The sequence below is a fragment of the Lissotriton vulgaris genome, chromosome 3_1 (assembly GCF_964263255.1).
Source record: "Lissotriton vulgaris chromosome 3_1, aLisVul1.2, whole genome shotgun sequence".
NCBI classification, from domain to species: domain Eukaryota; kingdom Metazoa; phylum Chordata; class Amphibia; order Caudata; family Salamandridae; genus Lissotriton; species Lissotriton vulgaris.
This window is the reverse complement of record NC_141689.1, coordinates 1351070493-1351089876: the sequence shown is the minus strand read 5'-3', so window position 1 is coordinate 1351089876 and position 19384 is coordinate 1351070493. Positions and strand designations below refer to the sequence as shown.

The following is a 19384-nucleotide window of genomic DNA, read 5'->3' as shown; positions in this document are numbered from 1 at the left end:
CAAGCTGGCCATGGCCTCCTTGTAAGCCCGAGAGCTAAACGCAGGACCCTGGTCAGAATGTAGAGTGCCGATTGCGTATGTACCGATAAAGACTCGCAAATCTTTTATAACAGTTCTGGCGTCAGCCGAGCGCTGGGGCCACATCCAAATGAATCTTGTCTTAGTAGTTGTGTGGTCGCCTTCGTCCGTAGGGGCGCCTGCGTGTAGACAGTCTAATGCTATCTAACAGAGGTGTCTGGGCTGGACTGACTGTGCTATTGTCAGTCCCCTGGTCCGGTTCATGACTGCGATCTCTGTTGCAGTTTTGACTATCCATTGCAAAGTTATAAATTTGCACGCTCATTCCCGGCCACCAGTACTTTAGTTGTAATTCTATTAGGGAAGTTAAAATCCCTTTGTGCCTCAGAACCACTCCCATGTGTGCTTCTTGAATCAAGAATGCCCTCCGTTTCCTGTTTGGAATAACTCTGTCCCCCACTCCAGGGATTTGAGCAAAAGGAACGGAGTTTGCATCAATTATGTATGTATTTCCAAGTGGATAATTTAGAGGTAACACCGCATAATTGCGTCCTACTAGGACGAACTACTGACTCTTACTGATCTGAAAGTCTTGGGGTACGGAAAATATGTGAGGTAATGTCTAGAGTCTCATGCTGCTAAGGTGAGATGCTGCTGGACTCGGGGATGAAAGTGTGAGCCCAAACTGTGTGTCATATGCTGTGAAGTCTTGTGCTCTGGCCGCTGTGCCACATCTGTCCAAGTAGTGTCAGCAAATACCTCTTTAATGGTACTAACCATCTCACCAGGAAAAGATGGGAAGTCACCCGGGCTGAGAGAGAGGCTTGTTTCGGCACCAACGCCAGAACCAACACTTTTTAACATTGGCAGTAAAACCGAAAAACACTTTTTTTTTTTTAAAGGACCCAATGGCAGCAATCTGTGCTCCAACGGAAGAAATGTCAGGTCTGCCAAGCCCAATAATTCCAAAAAATAAGGACAAAAAAAGTCACGCAAACTTAGGAACATTTACACAGCAAGATATTTGTACTTCCACTGCGGTTACTCAGTTGGGTAGTAGCAAAGCTCAAAAGAGAACAAAGCCCTACAGGGACCAACTCCAGTAATTTCAGAAAAAAGACAGCTAATCACTACGGCACAGTACACCAGAATACTCCCTTAGAAAGGCAAAATAAAGAAATCAGTAGGAGATCAAACTCAGGCAACAAAAACAAGCTCAGGGAAGATCAATTACATAACGCTGCCAAACAGGTAGCCCCCACGGATGAAGCTTGGTCTTGCTCTTTTTCTCTATCTAACAATGCCAACCTCCTCCAAATCTTGGAAACCAACACGCTAAAACAAGACACACCAGAAACAGCCATCCAAGGGAAACTTCCTCCACTCAGCATCACTCCGGAACGGGAACCGGGCGGAGCGGGGGGTAGCCTCCACCCCCCTTAATTCGCTCAACAGAGTCGATCTCCAAGTGAGAGAATCATTTTTTTTTTTTTTTTTTTTTTTTTATATTTAAAATTTTTTATTTTCTTCAAAAATCACGGTTACATTTACAACACGCATTATTCAATTAAACGTTCGCAAATACTGACATATTTCATTTCCCACTACAAAAAAAGAAGAAAAGGTAAACATCCAAATTCAAATAAACAATACTAACAATAATCTCCAGCTTTCCGAATCCTTCCAGCTACTATCTTATACTTTATAAACCTTCCTAACCTCCTCCCCTCCCTACCTTATCGGTCTATTTTTCCAATTCTCAATTGGGTCCCAAATCCTCTTGCCCAGAGATCTTCCTTTTTTCCCTTTCCTGTCATATATTGCTTTCTCCATATTATATGTAGCCAATAGTCTAGCAATCCACATTTGAAACGTTGGTGGTGCTTTATCAAGCCATAATGTTGCAACACAAATACGAAATACCGCGGCTACCATAAACATAAACTCAATAGGAATAACATCTTCCCCTGTCACCACCCCCAGCAACAATAATTCATCTGTCAGCTTGACTTTATAGCCTAATGAAACATCAATAAATTTTTCAATATCATTTTTTAAAGAGTACAATTGCGGGCATTTTGAGAATACATTAATTATATCTGCATCCTTAGCGTCACACCTAGAACACGTAGTTCCTGTTGTACCTCCCCATTGTGCAATCCTTGCCGGAGTATAGTACAATGAGTACAAAGTTTTGTAGTGCTGTGACTGTAAGGTTGAAGAGCATAAAGTGGTTCGGCCCAAATCAAGCGATAATTGAAAGCCCTCTGGTTTTAAGCCAATTTTTCCCTCCCACTTCCTCACATATTTATCCCTATCATCACTTTTATACTTTCCCAATTCTGCATATAGACAACGAATTGTGCAATGATCACTGTTCTCTATATAATCCATTATACAGCATGAACCAAAACCCAAAGATCCACCTTGTTTATTTGCAAGGTAGCTTCTAACCTGAAGATATTTAAAGAAACTATTATTCCCTACCCCAAAAATGTTTTGTATCTCATGAAACTGCATAATTCCGCCCTGTTGATCCAATAAATCCCCAATTCTCTTGATCCCTTTATCCTCCCACCCCTTCATTACTGTATCTCCAAATATCTCCCCCGGGAGGGATCTGTTATTATACAGCCGTGTGTACCTGTTGTATCTTCCTATCCCTATTTTCTTTGATATCGTCCTCCAGATATTATATGCAGCTTTGAGAGTTTTAAATCTTGTGTGCTTGAAATATGTGAAATCAACTGTATTCAAGAATCCATTTATTGCCCCATCCCCTAACAACACCGTGTAAACATTAAAAAACCCTTGTGCCCTACCTCCTTGTTCGGAGTTACCACCACCAATTAATCCCTGAAAGTACTGCAAAGCTACCGCCCAATAATAAAATCTAAAATCAGGCGCCCCCCACCCACCTCTTTCTCTTGATACTGTAAGATGTCTATATGCTCTTCTGGTTTTGCCCTGTGCCCAAATAAATGCATTCACCGTAGCTTCTATCTTATTGAACCAACTATGATCAAAATATAGCGGAATTGCCCTAAATAGGTATAAAAATTTGGGGAATGTTATCATTTTGATTACATTTATTCTTCCCATCAATGTCAAATGTAATCTATGCATTCTTTCTGTGTTCTCTTTGACTTTACTTAATAATGGTCTAATGTTAAGGTCTACCAACGCATCCAGATCTGCCGTCACTTTTATTCCTAAGTACGTTGCTTCCTTCACAACTCTACTATCCTGGAATATCATCTGGTTATTCTGTACTATCTGGGTCTTCCCTTTATTGATTTTATATCCTGAAAGTTCTCCAAAATTTGATGCTTCTCTTTCTATCTCTGGAATTGCTATATCTGGCTTGTTGGTGATGACAGCCACATCATCTGCGTACGCAAATACCTTATATCTATTTTCATGCAGAACAATTGGGGGTATCCTATTATTTTCTTCCAGTCTCCGTAAAATGGGGTCTATATATAGGGCAAATAGTAGTGGTGATGCTGGACAGCCCTGACGCGTCCCTCGTTGTATCTGTACAGTCTCAGTATACCCTTTATTTATTCTTATTCTGGCCGTAGGGTTGGAGTAGACAGCCTGTATTGCTCTGATGTACCCTCTACCCACTCCATATTGCTCCATTACCTCCCATAAATAGTCCCAAGAGACCCTGTCGAAGGCCTTCTCTGCATCCAGAAATATAGCCGCGACCGGATCTCCTGCAACCTCCATAGCGTCCAGAATCGTGATCATTTGCCTTGTGTGCTGTGTAGTGCCCTTCCCTGGAATAAAACCATGTTGCGAAGTGCTAACTAAGTGCTCTATAACTTTACTTAACCTAAGTGCAAGTGATTTTGTGTATATTTTGGCATCCGCATTCATAAGTGTTATAGGACGATATGACCCAGGTTCTAGAGGTGGTTTATCTTTCTTTAAAATAACAATGATATCAGCCCCTGCCCATGAGTGTGGTATTGACTCTCCCCTCTGTGCTTGAATAAAAATCTCGTGCATATCTTTCCCTAATACCTCCCAAAATATTTTATAAAATTCTGCCGGGATCTGGTCTGGGCCAGTAGCTTTCCCACAGGGTAGACTTTTCACAGCATCCTGGATCTCCTGTACTGTAAAACTCATATCCAATTTCTCCTTCTCATCCCCTTCCAGTACTGGGTGCATTATCCTGTTCAAGTATTCTACGATCTCGGGTTTTGTACTAATTATATCCTGCTCATAAAGTTTCGTATAGAATCTCTTAAACACGTCCTGTATATCTATTACTTTATTTACCACTACTCCTACCTCGTTTTTAATTTCCTTAATCTCTCCTGCCGCTGCCTTCTGCCTAGTTCTAATAGCAAGGAGATGCCCAATTCTCTCGTTGTACTCATATCCCTCCTCTCTTTTGGCTAAATACCTAGCCGCAGCCCTCCTTGCTACACTTTCACCTGCCTCTGCCTTTTTCAACTCTATATTTAGCAATAAATCTTCCAACGGTTCCTGCATGTTGATTGCTGATATTAGAGAGTCTTCTAGATCTTTTAATTCCCTTATCCTTGTTTCCATTTCCTCTCTCTCTTTTTTAGTTCGTTGCAACGTAAAGCAAAGAGTTTCCCCCCTAATACCTGCTTTAAAAGCATCCCAGACCATAGCAGGGGTTGCTGTCCCTCTATTAGTTTCCCAAAATTGTTTAATCCAAGCTGCCATTCTTTTCACATATCCCTCATCTTTCAGAAGTCCTCTCTCAAAAGTCCAGTTATAGCTCTTCCTCTCTTCTGCCATCTTATTTGGTAACGTCAGTACCAGCGGGTTATGATCTGATAACATCCTAGGCAGTCTTTCTAATTGGCTACCATCTACTAATGTGCTAGAAATCAGAAAATAATCTAATCTGACAACCAGACGATGAGGTGCTGAGTAGTATGTACTACCCGTACCTGGTGGGTGGCTCTGTGCCCATAGATCGATCAACGCATTATGTCTCATAAAATCACATACAGCCTTACACACCTTCTTCTTCCTCCCCCCGTACGCCCCACCACCCGACATACCCGACCTACCCAAACCGTTCAACCCATTTATATTCAAATCCCCACAACAAATAATTGGCTCTGGCCAAAGAGACAATTCGTGATCCAAATATTCAATAACCTCAGGGTCATCTTCTGTAGACCCATATATCGACACTAGTGTACAGCATCCTGCACTAGTTTCACCCTCAACTATAACCCATCTCCCGTTCTGATCTTCTTTTTTTCTTTTTATTTTACAGACCCCTTTCTTAGCTAATATAGCTACTCCCTTAGTTTTGGTATCTTGTCTGGTAAAAGCTAACACCTCAAAACCCATTTGCTCCAGTAAAAATTTATTATTTCCTTCAATATGTGTCTCTTGGAGACATATTATATCTAATTTTAGCATTCTTAGCATTGCTGCTACTCTCTGCCTTTTCCCTCCATTATTGAGGCCACATATATTTATAGAGGCGATCCTCAAAGCCATCGACATATCTTATATTTTTCCATCACTTGACACCACTTTTTATTCTCATGAACTTTAGCCTGCAGTACTCTTTCCTCAAATGTGTTGTATTCCTTTGTTTCCTTATTGCGTGTTGTATTTAACCATATGTCAACCTCTTCCTGCCCCCCCCCTCACCCCCCCCAGCTCTCCCCCCTCCCCCTGACTCCCTCCCCCCCTTTTACGGGCAAATAGGTCAATCCTGACCTATGTGTGGCCTCTTCAGCTGTAGGATTGCCTCTCTCTCCTGCCCTTCCCTGTTACCCCTACATGTTACCTGTAGTATAATAGTATCATGTTCTATGATGTTTTCAGTGTATTTCTCTCTTTGTTATTTCTTTCCCCCCCTCTGCTCCGTGAGCTCAGCCAAGTATTCTCCTGCTTTAATCTCTGACGTGAATACCCTAATCTGCCCTTTATTAACAACCTTTAGCCTTGCTGGGTAGAGTAAATATGCCTCTGCACCCACATTTTGCAAGGGGGAAATCATCTGTCGTAGCCTCCATCTTCTTTCGACTGTCACATGACAGAAGTCAGGTCTGGCAAAGAATGTAACATTATCAAAAGTCTTCTTAGCATCTGGTCTTGCTCTGTCCATGATCTCCTGTCTTGCAAGAAAGTTTCCTACGAACACAAGCATTGCTCTTGGCAATGCACTCTGCTGGGCTCTATGATTTTTCTTCAATATTAGTGGGAATCTGTGCGCTCTTTGGATTTCCGATTCCCACTGCCACTGGGAGTCCGGAAAAGCTCCTTTCAATAGTTTGATGACATAGCCCCTGGGGTCTTGCCCCTCCAAACCTTCCTCAATTCCAAGTAGCCTTACGTTATTCCGTCTTTGCCGGTTTTCAAAATCTTCTATCTTCCATTGGAGATCTTCAATTTTCTTCCCTTGTTCATTTTTAAAGTCCTGCCAGTCTGTCATCTCGTCCTCCATTCTTCCTGTCCTCTGTTCCACTTCTGACACCCTCTCTTCCACCACCTCATACTTCCTGTTCAGTTTCCTAATTGATGCCTGTATTTTCTTTGTATCCCTCCTTGCCCTCCGACTTTCCACCCTGGCCTCTACCTGTATTTGTTTTAGGGTACTGAACATCATTTCCATAGTTATGTTCTGGGGTGTACTACCAACCCCAATTCCGTCCCCAGACTCTTGGTATATCCCAGAGGTCGCTGAATAGTCCCAGGACAGTTTTTTGTTTTTATTGCTTTCTCCGCTTCTTCTTCTTACTCCTGACTTCTTTTTTCTTTGGCTATTTTTATCCCTTGAGTGTCCAGAGATGTCTGAATCTAAGCCGGATGTAGTGACCTCAGTAGTGCTGCCCCCCTCCTGCTCACTCAAGTCTGTTGAGTCTGACCCTTCATTAACAGAGTAAAACTCTGGGGACCCCCCTCTAGCACCTCTGCACTTAGCCTGCTGCTGTGAGTCCAGACTCGTAGAACTGCCCCAATTAGCTTTGCCATTGCTTTTCAGTTCCGCGTTTAATCCAGCCTCAACTGAAAGTAAGGCATCCATCATCTGAATATTGTTCCTCTTTTCAAGCGCCCCCAGCTCCCCATTCACATCGCCACACTCTCCACTGCTCACCGTAATCACCACTGCTTCTTTTCCTTCCATGCCGGCAGTTCCCGCTTGATGCGTGTGAGACTGTGAGGGCTTCGCTGGTTGCCCAGCAACCGTTCCGCTAGCGTCCTCGAGGACGTCTTTCGCTTCCGCGTTCGGAGTGTGGAGCTCAGCGCTGGTTGCTTCGTTCTCTGTTTGCTGTTGCTGTTGGCCTGTTTTGGCAGAGAAGGATTCCGTCAAGGTAGGCTGCCTCATACCCGTCGCGTCTTTGGAGGGGAGGGGGAGTGGGTTTATTCTGTGCGCTCTATGTTTCTCCTTCTCCCTGGCAATCGCCGCTTTAGCTGACGGCGTCTCCTTCTGTTGAGTTAGAATCTCCGTATCCATCTCGCCATCCGCCGCTTGTCCCTTCTTTCCAGCGAGCTCATTCTTCCTTTGTTGAGCTTTAGATATCACGATCCCTGGAGCCGGCGTCTGCTTTTTGCCTGGGGCAGCCGTTTTCGGTATAGCGCCCGTGGCTGAAGCTACTGGCGCCCCCTTGCTCGGCCCGTTCTGCTTCTCCTTGTTACGATTGGACATCATTAGACTTTGCTGCAGGACTCCGTTGATCCACTTTTTCCACTTCTGTGTGATTGCCACAGCTAATAATGCGAGGCGGCTTTTCCCTCTACCTCCGTCAGACTTGTACTGTGTCAACCAGCCTTCCAGCAAGAACATTTTCTTCACACTTCATCTTCTTCGCTCTGTCCACATGATACTATGTGGCAGGAGAGAGAGCAGAGTGCGACTGCTCCCTACAGCGTTGTGGCGGCCATCTTGCCCATCCTCCAAGTGAGAGAATCAAATGATGGAAGCTTTTCAATAAAAACAAAGCAGACAATTCTGTCATTCCCAATAACAATCTCCTCAGTAAGCCGGATTGAACTAGGGACAGGGTCATCAGGAAAGTCCTCCCAAGAGATATCAATAGCCCCATGGAGTAAATCCCTGTTAGTCATTTTGGAGCAAGCAATAAGGGTACTGAATTTTCAATCAGACAAAATGGAGGTGCAGATAGACCTCATCAAACTAATTGCAGAACACATTTCAGGCATAAACATCAAATTGGACCTAATCACGACTCTCCTTAAAAGCAGGGGTAGCATAGAGCCACACATAAGCAATCCTCATCAGCAGCTTGACTGTGGTTGCAGTAATATAATCGACAAATTGGCAAAACTCCACGAAATACTAACAGACATACTAGGGGCAGTACAACCATCACAAAAGATTCAACCAACAGTTGACACGCAAAAGAATGATAAGAATAAGGGCAAAGAATAGTCCCCAAAGGCAACAAAAATAATAAAAGTGACAAGCGGTATAAACCAAGAGGAATTAGAGAAAGAGGAAACAGTGGATAAGTTGGATCTCAGAGACATCCAAGCAGAGGCAATACAGACTACTTTCAATCCAACTCCAATCGGAAAACCCACAAAAAGGCAACTAAAACGCGCCAGGAAGGCTAGGCTAAAGCACAATAATCAAATAGTTAATGGTCCTGGGAAAATCTCAATTTTCACTAACCAAACAACTAATAAAAAAACAGGTCACAAAAAGACGCTTTGTTAGATACTTCAACTGCAAAGTCAGTCTCATCAAACAACCAGGTCGACCTCAACAAATCAAATAAATCCCAAGTGCTCCCTCGCTCTCAAACTCCCGGTGCACAATACAACATGTGCCAGGAAGATCACACAATCACGAACCATCAAACGGCCAACGAAGCGGCACAAAAGCCTGGACCGGAAAAGCAGAGACCAGCCCCAAATAAACCGATAAATAACGGAGAAGGGGAAGCTAAAACCTCACGGGCCCCGTCGGTAAAGGCACCCCTAGACCTTAGAGGCCCAAGTCCAGCTAAGGGGGCACAACTAACCAGCATGAAAGAGCTGGAGCAGATACCGACTAAACCAGAACACAGGGAAGAAACAGGTGAACAGGCTAATGACAAGACAAAAATCAAGGAACAAAGCGCTCAAATCCCGATAACTGTCACAATAAACAGAATAGGCCGTACTTGTAGGCTTCACCTCTCAGAGCTAAAAAATCAAGACTTCACGGCTACCAATATTTAAAAACTTGCGGAACCGTGAGCGGGAAGTAAAAGAGGAACACTTCATGGCCATATCCCAAGAAGAAGGTTCTAACAAACTGCTTGGCCAAGAAATTCAAACTGGCCTTAAAACATGTGACACACAAACACAGCAACAAACCAAACATGAAATTGCCAATTTTCAAAACACCACCAATCACCAAAACATCATTACAGACACAACATCAAAACTGACTTTTATTCCAGAATTCTCCACTAAAGGAAGACAAGATATCCTTAATCGAGGGAACCTACTAACGTTGTTCAAAGAGATACCGGAATAAAAGCGGATAACATCACAAGATCTTTTAGCCGTAAAATTGCGGCAAACAGCATCGGCCCCAGATATCGAAGAGTTCTTGACAACTTGGATATCCAAGGAACTAGTGGACAGGATCTATGGAACCAGAACAACGTTTGAAACCTGGGGAATTACTTTGAGGCTTCATAAACCCCCAAAGTACCCATATCCCCTTTTAAAAAGTACTGCAAATCCAAATACAGGACATACCATCGGTAAGGGCCAAAAAATGTGTCTACGAGGTGCTCGGAACACCACGCCCCTCGATCAAATTAATTTAAAACAGGACAACGTTATAGCAAGTGTGAGAAGTTGGCCCGATATGCAACGTTCGCTATTCTAGCGACCGCTATGTATCGTTCCAACGACCCTTATGGTGTTTGGTTGTAAGTCAACCTATAGACCAGCTATCCTAGTAGCGTGGATACGAGCAGTCTAAGGCTAAAGACTCGAGAGGGCGCGTTAAGCCAGCTGTTTACCACACATGTACCCCTTGAACACCCAGTGAAAGGACACCACACAAGTGTTATGAAAATAAACAGTATATTTATTAAGAATCACAACAGCCCTGTACTCTTTATGAGGACAGGGTACTTAGCACAAACCAAATCTCTTTAGTAAATACTTCAAGTGCACAGTTTAAAACAAGTGTCCGGGGACACGGAAGGTTAAGGCAAGTCGGAAGCGAGGGACTCGGGACCCTAGAGTAAGGAGGCTATGCAGGCACCGAAATGCCGAGTTACCTAGCCACGAGGGCTGCGGCTGCAAGTCTTACAGGCGTCGGGGTCTTCGCTGACGAGCCAGGAGCCGGAAGAAAAGGAGTTGCTGGCCGGCGACCAGTGATGAATAGTTCGTAGAGATCCAAGCCTGGATCGGGGATTGATGAAACCTGAAAGCAGAGGGGACCAAGTTCGTACTACTAGCCAGTAGTCAGAGGGTACCAGGAAGGCACCAGTTGGCCGTCACCTCGACCAGGTGAGTGGGCGACGCTAGGCTCTGCAGTCTCACGGACCAGGAGGCGTTGTCGGCGACCACGGTGGAGGTGCGAGCTGTCCCACGACGGATGTCGCTGTCGGCGTCTTGAGTGGACCAGGAGGGTCCGGAGTGCTTCTCGAAAAGATGGAAGCAAGGGCCAGTCTGGAGCAACCAGACCGGCAGTGTTGATTTTCGGATGTCGTCACAGAAGGACACGAGCCAGCGGCTAGTGACCAGACAACGTGCTGAGCAGCGAGCAGAAGGGCCCCACGCAGATCGTGGAGATGCTGGGAGACTGCACTTCGGTGCTGGAGCGGCTCAGGGTCGGGGCTTCTCGGACCCCAGAGCACTCACCAGAGAGTTACCTCGATGGTCGTGCTGGTTTTTAAGAGCGTGCAGGTTCTGATGATGGCCGGTCCCTCGAGGTCTCGTCGCACCCACAGATCACAGCTGAGCTGATGACGTGGGTAGAGGTCAGAGGTGCCAGGGAAGCCGGTTCTCGTCGAGCTGGGCCGTCGGATTCCTTGAGGAAGGACTTACAGCAAACCGCAGAGTTCTTAGATGGTGCCCGCTGATGCAGGGTGACTACTCCTTAGCCACAAGGGAGAAATCTTGAGAAGAGTCTTGAAGTCCTTTCGTAGAAAGTATTCTTGATTCAAAGATGATCTAATTTGGAAGGGTCCCCGCTCCGGCCTTTATCCTAAAGAAAGGGGTGGGTACATGACTAGGTCCTGCCCTAAGGGTGGGACCAGGAAGGGGGGTAGTTACACCCCTCTCCCCTGCCGGACTTTCCCCAGGCCAGGGCTGTCGCCCCTGGAACTGGTTCTAACCGGCAGATGCGTAGTGAGCACCGGGGTGCCACTCCGCAGTCACCTTCTCGCAAAAGCCCTACCTACCCAGAATACACAAACCCTGTCTGGGACGGTGCGAACACCGCCCTTGACAGGAAACCCTTTGTCCAAGTGCTCCTCGCTGGAAGGACTCCCAGCAGCAGGAGGTCAGACTCGTGTCTGTGGTGGCAGCATCCATTTTGTGGAGCTGAGGCTTTCGTTAACTTTAACCGGGGTTCACAGTTACGTACATGTCGTGTCCCTCTAGAAGGGCGGAATGCTAACCTCGTCGCCAGAGTTGGTGAGAGGGCAGCATCCCGATTCGTATGACACCTTACTCGACATGTCTTGATAACGCGACACCGAAGTTACCGATGTGGTACGCGTTATCATGGAACAGCCATTGGGTCTTGATTCCGCAAGCTGCAACCGGGCTCGGCTCGGGCCAGAGCCTAGTTCACACGAGCCCATGCACTCTGCCTTCAGGATTGTCAAGGCCTGCCATAGGAGTGACTGATAGGAACTCGAGTGTCCATCGTATGGTTAGATATAGGGCTACTATATCTAAAGCAAAGTGTGATTACACGACTTCGCCCCAGCTGTCATGCAGCCAGTTGTGTCAAATTTAGGAGGCCAGCCAGGGGTGGCATAATACATGCTGCAGCCCCTGGCGGCCCTGGGTACACCTATGCCCTGAGTTACAGGGTCTGATAAGGTGGCCCAGTACCAATTGGAAATGTACCTAGGGTACATGGAATCCATTTTAAAGAGAGAGCAGTAGGCCTGGGGTCCTGATTGGCAGGGTCCCAGGTCGACTATGTCCAAAACCAGCTAAAACACAGGGCAAAAAGTTGGGGGCAACCATAGTCAGGATGTACCTTCCTACACAACCCCCCCCCAAACGAAAGGAGATAAGGCTATCCTTGTCCAGGTAAGCCTCTATTACCTAAGTGGCCATATAAGGAAGGACCAGCTCTGGCTTGGTTTCCCCCTGTGTCATGGTCCACTAGGCAACCCCTCACCCTAAGGGTATCTGAGGGTCTCCACCATAGGGAATCTCTGTCTCTGGTGTGTCTTGGGAAAGAAGAAGGCTGATGCTGGGATGGAGTACTGAAGTGAGGCTCCTCTACCTTTGGGCTCAACTTCCTCCAATCACCATTCATCATGTGTGCCTTCCTTTCTTTAGCTGAGATGCACTGAGCTCTCAGGGTCAGCCTCTGGCTACCTAAAGCTGGAGGCTGAGTCCCTCTGTTTGGCTTACTGGAGGGACAGGTCAGGTCTGGGGTTTTTAGGCCCCATGTTTGGCTGTGCCCAACAGTGTCCAGCTGTGGGAGTTCCCTAACTACTTTTAAGGGGGATCCCTCAGGAGTCTGTTCTATTTTCACTTGGCTAGGTTTACCAGCTTCAGTGATCCTAATCTGCTGATTAAGGGGTTCTTTTGGACAGGGGGCCCTTTTGGGTCCACCACTGGCCTCCCTGGTCTCTTCAGCCCTGGGCTGACTGAGGCAGGGTAGAGAGGTGCAGGTTACCTGCTCCAGACTGGGTCCCACCTGGGAAGGGTCCCCTGCCATCAGGGGCACTGCCAGGCTAGGCCTGACTACCTCTGGGGCAGTTCCTTCAACAGGGGTAGAGTCAGTTCCCTGAGGAGGCTGGCTCTCACCTAGTGTCTGGGAGGGGGAAGACTCTTCTTCCTCCTCAATGCTCTCGGTTTGAGTGGAGTGATCCATTGTTTCAGGCTTCACAACCTCACTATCTGTCTGAGTAGAGGCTGAGACCATTTCAACCTTGCCAACCTTTTCAGGAGGGCACTCAGTCTGTGTTTGGGCTGTGACTGTCACAGCCCTCCTATCCTGTTCTGGAAAGTCTGTCTGAGCCTGGGCAGTGGCTACCACTGCCCTTCCAACCTTTTCAGGGAGGAATGGTGCTTGGACTGGGGCTGTAGCTATTACTGCCCCACTAACCTGTCTGGATAGGCCTATCATTCTGGAGTGAGTTTCTTGCTCCACCTCAGCCCATGCTGAGAGTTCCAGGTCATTCCCCAGTAAGCAATCTACAGGTAGGTTATCTGTCACTGCCACTCTCATGGGCCCTGTGACATTACCCCAGCTGAGCTTGACTACTGCCATGGGATGCCTTCTCTTCACTCCATGAATGTCTGTCACCTGATAAGTAAAACCAGGGGTCAGTTGAGCAGAGGGGACCAGATGGTCACTCACCATGGTGAGGCTGGCCCCTGTGTCTCTGAATGCCTCAACTTTCTGACCATTCACTAAAACTTCTTGTCTATACTTTCCCAAAATGTGGGGTCCAGTAGTGAAGTTGGCAAACCCCATGCCAGTCTCACAGACAAGAGTGTGGTCAGGGAACCTGGCTAGGCCATAGTCCTCCTGATTTCCCAAAGTAATGCCCACCACATTCTTGGGGGCACTCCCACCACCTGGGGGATTACCACTAGTGGTAACAGGAGGTCTGGGAGTGTTACTTGGGGGTATGTTTTCCTTATTGCTATTTTTAGGGCACTTGGCATCACTTTTGTAATGGCCCACCTGTTTACAGGTATGGCAATAAGGTTTCTTCTGTTCTGAAGGAGTGTTCTGGGACCCACCACCCTTGTTGGAGTTTTGGGGCCCTTGGGAAGTCTTCTCTGTGGATTTATCCCCACCCTTCTCTTGAGGCTTGGTTGATTCCTTTTTCTGGTCACCACCCTGGTTTTTAGGCCTAACCCTGGTTCTGACCCATTTGTCTGCCCTCTTACCCAATTCCTGTGGAGAGGTCAACTCAGAGTCTACCAGGTGCTGATGTAATAGCTGGTTCTGACAATTATTTAAGATTTGCTCCCTCATAATTAGATTATACAATCCTTTAAAATCAGTAACCTTACTACCCAGTAGCCAGCCTTCAAAAGCCTTAGTGGCACAATCAACAAAGTCAGTCCAATCTTGAGACTGAGTTTTCTGGGTGTCTCTGAACAGCATCCTGTACTGTTCAGTGGTTAAACCAAACCCATCAACCAGTACATTCTTCAAGATTTGGTAATTGTTAGCATCCTCCACCCTTGTGGTGAGGAGCTTATCTCTTCCTTTACCTTCAAAGGAGAGCCACAAGATAGCTGCCCACTGACTCTGGGGAACACCTTGCACAGTGCAGGCCCTCTCCAAAGCAGTAATCCATTTGTGGATGTCGTCCCCTTGTTTAAAGGGGGGCACTATCTTACCAAGGTGTTTCGTATCGAAACTCTTTTCCCTATTGCTAGGTACATTGCTGCCACCAGTGGGGACTACCCCACTTAACTGTTGCTCTCTCGCAAAGGCAAGCCTTTCTTTGGCCAGGGCAAGTTCTTCCCTTTCGATCCTCAGATTAGCTGCCCTTTCCTTAGCTTCGTACACTCTCCGCTGAGGGGACGTCATCCCTCTTTGCGAAGAGTTGCGAGAGCCATTGGTTTGAAGGGATCTGCCAGAGTCTCTCGACAGAGATCGGGCTCGTCCATTCCCAATGTTAAGCGGACCTGACAGTAGCGCTGGGGGTCCCCCAGTACCACTATCATGTTTGCTTAAGTTGGACCTGCTTAGTCTAACGACTTCTACCTGTCCCTTATCTGCCTCATCCCCAGAGGGATCCACATCCTCATCATCCTCCACATCTTCGTTCTCAGTTGCGAGGTGGATGAGGTCAGGATCGTCTCTGGTTCCCTCGAGGGGAGGCATGTCTCCTTCTGGATTAGAAGAGCTAAGACGGGTCTCAGCTTTTCTGGCATCATAAGTCTCCAAGAGACCAATCAGAAAGGACGTGGTGGGGTTAGACCCCTGCTTGATCTTCCGGGAGTGACACACCTGTCTTAACTCCTTGAAGCTCAGCACAGTATATCTTGAAGGGATGACCTGTGGAGGGTCAACTGACACAAGGGGAGACTCAGAGTTTCCTTCTTTGTCCGACATACTGTTTCTAGTGTGGTGTAAGTGATGCACCTACCTACACTACGTGTTTACCTACTGTTCCCTTGCTAAGAGTTGCAGCCAAGGTGTGCTAAGCCTTGAGGAGCTGCAACAGCTGGTTCAGTAGAACTCAGAGTATTCTAAGCTTTAGTTATATGTACTAACAGTACTTATGCGATCTTTCAACAAGATATTCTTAGGATACGTGTGGTAAAACAACAGCAAGCTCAAATCCCAACCGCTGCTCACCAATGTGAGAAGTTGGCCCGATATGCAACGTTCGCTATTCTAGCGACCGCTATGTATCGTTCCAACGACCCTTATGGTGTTTGGTTGTAAGTCAACCTATAGACCAGCTATCCTAGTAGCGTGGATACGAGCAGTCTAAGGCTAAAGACTCGAGAGGGCGCGTTAAGCCAGCTGTTTACCACACATGTACCCCTTGAACACCCAGTGAAAGGACACCACACAAGTGTTATGAAAATAAACAGTATATTTATTAAGAATCACAACAGCCCTGTACTCTTTATGAGGACAGGGTACTTAGCACAAACCAAATCTCTTTAGTAAATACTTCAAGTGCACAGTTTAAAACAAGTGTCCGGGGACACGGAAGGTTAAGGCAAGTCGGAAGCGAGGGACTCGGGACCCTAGAGTAAGGAGGCTATGCAGGCACCGAAATGCCGAGTTACCTAGCCACGAGGGCTGCGGCTGCAAGTCTTACAGGTGTCGGGGTCTTCGCTGACGAGCCAGGAGCCGGAAGAAAAGGAGTTGCTGGCCGGCGACCAGTGATGAATAGTTCGTAGAGATCCAAGCCTGGATCGGGGATTGATGAAACCTGAAAGCAGAGGGGACCAAGTTCGTACTACTAGCCAGTAGTCAGAGGGTACCAGGAAGGCACCAGTTGGCCGTCACCTCGACCAGGTGAGTGGGCGACGCTAGGCTCTGCAGTCTCACGGACCAGGAGGCGTTGTCGGCGACCACGGTGGAGGTGCGAGCTGTCCCACGACGGATGTCGCTGTCGGCGTCTTGAGTGGACCAGGAGGGTCCGGAGTGCTTCTCGAAAAGATGGAAGCAAGGGCCAGTCTGGAGCAACCAGACCGGCAGTGTTGATTTTCGGATGTCGTCACAGAAGGACACGAGCCAGCGGCTAGTGACCAGACAACGTGCTGAGCAGCGAGCAGAAGGGCCCCACGCAGATCGTGGAGATGCTGGGAGACTGCACTTCGGTGCTGGAGCGGCTCAGGGTCGGGGCTTCTCGGACCCCAGAGCACTCACCAGAGAGTTACCTCGATGGTCGTGCTGGTTTTTAAGAGCGTGCAGGTTCTGATGATGGCCGGTCCCTCGAGGTCTCGTCGCACCCACAGATCACAGCTGAGCTGATGACGTGGGTAGAGGTCAGAGGTGCCAGGGAAGCCGGTTCTCGTCGAGCTGGGCCGTCGGATTCCTTGAGGAAGGACTTACAGCAAACCGCAGAGTTCTTAGATGGTGCCCGCTGATGCAGGGTGACTACTCCTTAGCCACAAGGGAGAAATCTTGAGAAGAGTCTTGAAGTCCTTTCGTAGAAAGTATTCTTGATTCAAAGATGATCTAATTTGGAAGGGTCCCCGCTCCGGCCTTTATCCTAAAGAAAGGGGTGGGTACATGACTAGGTCCTGCCCTAAGGGTGGGACCAGGAAGGGGGGTAGTTACACCCCTCTCCCCTGCCGGACTTTCCCCAGGCCAGGGCTGTCGCCCCTGGAACTGGTTCTAACCGGCAGATGCGTAGTGAGCACCGGGGTGCCACTCCGCAGTCACCTTCTCGCAAAAGTCCTACCTACCCAGAATACACAAACCCTGTCTGGGACGGTGCGAACACCGCCCTTGACAGGAAACCCTTTGTCCAAGTGCTCCTCGCTGGAAGGACTCCCAGCAGCAGGAGGTCAGACTCGTGTCTGTGGTGGCAGCATCCATTTTGTGGAGCTGAGGCTTTCGTTAACTTTAACCGGGGTTCACAGTTACGTACATGTCGTGTCCCTCTAGAAGGGCGGAATGCTAACCTCGTCGCCAGAGTTGGTGAGAGGGCAGCATCCCGATTCGTATGACACCTTACTCGACATGTCTTGATAACGCGACACCGAAGTTACCGATGTGGTACGCGTTATCATGGAACAGCCATTGGGTCTTGATTCCGCAAGCTGCAACCGGGCTCGGCTCGGGCCAGAGCCTAGTTCACACGAGCCCATGCACTCTGCCTTCAGGATTGTCAAGGCCTGCCATAGGAGTGACTGATAGGAACTCGAGTGTCCATCGTATGGTTAGATATAGGGCTACTATATCTAAAGCAAAGTGTGATTACACGACTTCGCCCCAGCTGTCATGCAGCCAGTTGTGTCAAATTTAGGAGGCCAGCCAGGGGTGGCATAATACATGCTGCAGCCCCTGGCGGCCCTGGGTACACCTATGCCCTGAGTTACAGGGTCTGATAAGGTGGCCCAGTACCAATTGGAAATGTACCTAGGGTACATGGAATCCATTTTAAAGAGAGAGCAGTAGGCCTGGGGTCCTGATTGGCAGGGTCCCAGGTCGACTATGTCCAAAACCAGCTAAAACACAGGGCAAAAAGTTGGGGGCAACCATAGTCAGGATGTACCTTCCTACAGCAAGTCCATCAAATTCTGAACATCAGACAAATAATAGCTTGGACTAGTCCTGGGTCCCATTTGACCTGAGCAAAAAACATACCTGATGAAAATCGATTGACAAATGACACCATGCGGGTGAATCCAGGCTGGAACAACGAGAAGGAATTCAAGAATGTCATTAGGAACAACTGCGACTCAGGAGTTTCTGGTTTTGAATTTATCAAGATTTGTTCATGGAACGTCCACGGCTTCAAATAAATGGGCCAAGACCATGAAACCCTGTCCTTCTTGCAAAAACAAGATCTCATCTTGCTTCAAGAAACATGGAACATGAAACCCGTTCCAATTCCGGGATATATAGAACATCATATTCTCGCAGAAAAATTCTCAAACTTCGGGCATCCTAGAGGAGGACTTTCAACGTATGCAACAATAAAAAATGGCTGGCTAACAGAAGAACTAGATGCCAGAGAAAATTGGTTGCAGGTCTTAAAACTTACTGGTAAGCTTCACTCCAATACTTCAAGTTGGCAACTAATATTAATTAATGTCTATATCCATCCGGAAAAAAAGACGCAGATGGAAAAATCCCTAACACTAATGAATCTGATAAAGGGACTGCAAAGAACTCACGAACAAAGCTATCTGATTACCTCTGGAGACTTTAATAGCAACCTCATATAAAAAAAACAGAAAAAAAAGAAGAGGCAGGAAGGTCAGGGAAACCAAACTATAATTCGCGAGCTGGATGCCCAGGGCCTGACCATCCTTAACGGCAACGTAACCGGAGATAGACCAGCAGCCACCACGCACTTGAGCAGAAAAAGTCAGTCAACCATAAACTTCACCATGACCAGCAATAACCTCATTCCAATAATAGATTCATTTCAAGTTTGCCCACACCCAGAAAGCGACCATTTCCCGCACATCATGAAAATCTTTTACTTTATTATTATACAGTTAATAAAAACCGTAATGTACAAACATAGCAATTGTTGATAGAATAACATTTTTTAAAAAAGTATAAAATCATGATCAAGTTCTTGATGCTAAGCATTATGCAGTGCGGTTAAAATAATATTAACAAACTTCCCAGCTCTTGCTAAGGCCTGGGCTGAATTGTTGCTAAAACACAAAGTCGAGGCTTCCCTACAGTGTCTCAGTGATTGTTCCCGAAAGACAGGGATCAGTAGGCGGCGTCGGTCGGTAGCAAAGAATGGGCAGCAGCAAAGCAGGTGGAGCCAGGACTCGTGTATGTAATTGCAAAGCCTGCAAATGGGCTGCTCATTCCACCAAGCCCACTGTGGGTTAAAGTCAAAGATTGGTAGGGCTAGCAGCCTCATGTATAATATTTTGTTGCGAGTCTGGGGATTGAGGGAGTAGTTAAAGTATAGCTGAGGTTTCCCCTTTATATATGATTCATTCAAAGCGGTGAAAAGTTTGTTTTTAGATAGCCCGGCAACGTCTGTCTGAAATGAAACTGAGA

The 19384-nt window shown here is 47.1% G+C and overlaps 1 protein-coding gene and 1 long non-coding RNA gene across 4 annotated transcripts in view; both read left to right on the top strand.

Annotated features, from left to right (window-relative positions):
• LOC147727877 (tyrosine-protein phosphatase non-receptor type 9-like) overlaps nt 1-19384 on the top strand; it is a 1887882-nt gene that overhangs the window by 1296968 nt on the left and 571530 nt on the right. The gene's annotated exons all lie outside the window — the stretch shown is intronic.
• On the top strand, nt 772-18581 carry LOC147727879 (uncharacterized). Its single transcript, XR_015309350.1, has 3 exons — nt 772-1486; nt 7935-9839; nt 17917-18581. It is a non-coding gene; the product is annotated as an uncharacterized LOC147727879 (long non-coding RNA).